This window comes from Falco punctatus (assembly GCF_963210335.1).
Source record: "Falco punctatus genome assembly, chromosome: 9".
In the NCBI taxonomy this organism is placed as follows: Eukaryota; Metazoa; Chordata; class Aves; order Falconiformes; family Falconidae; genus Falco; species Falco punctatus.
Window position 1 is genome coordinate 43,105,371 of NC_137589.1, and position 2,839 is coordinate 43,108,209.

The 2,839-nt window shown below is 47.6% G+C and overlaps 1 protein-coding gene across 1 annotated transcript in view; it reads right to left on the reverse strand.

Moving 5' to 3' along the window:
* NEK6 (NIMA related kinase 6) overlaps positions 1–2,642 on the reverse strand; it is an 84,166-nt gene extending 81,524 nt beyond the window's left edge. Inside the window, exon 1 of the mRNA XM_080401439.1 lies at positions 2,503–2,642. The gene's annotated coding sequence lies outside the window, so the exon portion shown is untranslated. The remainder of the gene's footprint in view (positions 1–2,502) is intronic.
* Positions 2,643–2,839: the final 197 nt, after the last annotated feature.

Sequence of the window (2,839 nt, forward strand, 5' to 3'; positions counted from 1 at the left end):
TTGGCCCACACGTCCACAAAAAGCAAATAAACAAACCCAAGAAAACTACACTTCAACAGCTTGGTTGGTTCGGGTAGATTAGTGCCTAGGAACAAAGGGGTTTATGGATCAGAGACCTCTTCAGTTTTCTGAATGTTTTAAGCCTGGTTTCCTGAGGATGCAAGACTTCTGCATTCACACCGTCCATCTGTCATATCCCCCCACCTCCTCCACCCCCTATCTTTTTAACTCACTGGCCAATTCTGAATAATTTTATGTAATTTGGCAGGCAGTTGAAGGAGGCTCCAACACAGGTTTCAGTTTGACAAAGTCTGTGAAAAATCAGTGGACTAGAAAGTGATCAAATGAGTGTCCTTGCTGAGGAAACCACCCCGACAGCTACGGCTGCCCACCCCACTGGCCAGCCGCACACACAGCTGGGAAGGCACGGTCCCTTGCCCCATCCAGCCAGGGGACATGGGGGTCCTGCTGTGCCCCAGCGGGAGCTGTGTCACATGCACACATCAACACACTTGTCACCACAACTGCAGCTCACACCGCTGGGGTTTGGATGTAAAATTCCGCCACGCCTTTCTACAAGCATGGTGTTCACTGGCATTGTGCACGGCCCTGGATTTCGCTGTTGAGAAATCTGCGAGAACAAGTAGTAACTGTTCAGCAGCAATATAAGTTAAGGTAGTGTTTACGCCGTAAAAGTATGCTGGGCTGGTGAAACATGTATAGAAGGAAGCAATATCTGAGAAGGGATTGTTTTATGAGGGGCTGACTTTAAAATGACTCATTTAGCACAGAGCAGCAATTGTGACTTTATTAAAAATCACCATGTTCTGGAGTGAACTCCTTGGCTCAGCTACATGTCCTGCCAACTTCGGCTTCATCAGAAAATAGGTCTTGCTGAATTCCCATGGAAAAGTTCTGGACTGGGTCCCAGCTCTGTCTCCCTCCCCGGGGATGCTGCTGGCACCCTGTCTGCGGCTCGTTTCCTGCGTGCGCAGCAGGGCCAGAGCCCGATCCCGCGGTGGCGCAGATCACTTCTGCTGCTGCTGCTTTTGTAACAACTTCCTGTTGTTAATTTTTGTTCCTCTGCATTCATTAGGTACATTTTGTGCAGTACTCAGACACTGCAAAGTGCTGGTATTAAGCAAAAAAGTCCACTTGAGACAAAAATCAGTCTTTTCACAACGGATTTTCAAACTGCAGCCCCTTTACCAGCCTCTGCCAGCGGAGCAGGTACCAACAACTGCTGCATGCCCAGGGAGTGGGTTGTTTAGCAGAAAGAGCACATAACCAAGGAACAGCAAGTATGGGAAAAACAGGACATCTTGTATTTAAGTTTCCATAGCCTTTAAGAGGATCCAACAAATTCAGATACAAACCAGATTGCTTCATATTTTAAGTGTATGGACTTTACATGGCCAATTTAAAACTCTGCATCAAACTGCTTTCTTCTCTCCCTTCCCCCAAAAACGGGTTTTGGGGATGGAAATACTGATCTAAACTAAATCCCAAGTGCCTGACAATCCTTCTGCAAAACTTCCCTGCAACTCTGGGACATTGCCAGCTTTAAGCGATGGAAAGGAAGACTGCCAGGTCACAGGGCATGCCACAGATGGGATCTGACTTCTAAGCAGTCATTTAATTTAGACCTGGAACAAGATTTATGGGAGTCTATCTGAAATCACAGAGAAAGAAAATGATAGAGGGCTGGAGGGAAGAGGCAGGTAGATGTGAATTCAGATGAGACAAACTCCATCTGAAGGGTGTAGAATATTCCTGTGAGGCTCCTGGTTTCTATCTCTGTTTTACAGATGGGGAAGCGAATGCTTCAAGTGAAAAAATCCATGCTAGCAGAGTGAATAATAGCAGAGAGAAGAGCAAGGACATACAGGTCCTGCCATCCAGCTTTATGGTCTAACCCTCTGCCTTCACCCACTCCCTCTGCAGTGAGGATGAAGGGAAGGGCAGAGATTTTGCGTTATTTTCTGGTTGTACCAAACAAGGTGCATCCACAAGTGAAGATTTAAAATTGGGTTGGTCTTGAGGACACATCAGGCAGGAGACATCCAGCCAGCAGCCACAGAGAAGCTCCCCCAGCATGATCCATTCTTGTATGTGGTCCCAAGGCAAATGAGGCCTCCGCACAGCGAGAGGCACAGGTATTTCAGTCACATTTTCTGAACAGTTTCACCAGTACCTCTAAGGCATTTTTTGTTGCTCCTACTGTGCAGCACCTGGCCCAGAACCAAGCTGGTCCTCCTGAGCAGTTGTCATTTTCTCTCTTCTCTCTCCTCCCCTCTTAAGTAAAAAAAAAACAACCCAAAACACAACCCACCCAAAAAAACACAACTGTTTCCCCACAGGCTGCAGACATAAGTGAGATGCAGGTGCAGGCTGCACAAAGCTAATGAGTTCAAATCCCAGCTTCCTGCACACCCTCACACAAGATGCCCAGCCCTTTGAAGAGTAAAAATGGAAAGAGAACAAGCACAAGAGTGCCTGCACCTGTAGGAGATGCGGGTTGCTCCCTCCTCTGGCCAGTGGTGCAGGTGGACAGGAGCCGGCTCCAGGATGCCACGCTCACTTCATAGTAATGCCTTTTCCTGAAGAGCTTAAAAGTACCACTTAAGTATCAGCCTTTGTAGCACTGCAGTGAAGCTGGTCATTATTATCCCCATTTTATAAATGTAGAAACTGAGATGCTGGGTAGAACAGGGAACTTTGTCCAGATCATGAGGTTTTTCAGGGCAAAGACACAGAGTGGTGGCGCCCACCCTGGTGTGCCAGCCCCTTCCCCATCAGCTGTGGTCCTTGAGGTTTCAAAGTTCAGCCAAGGAACTCA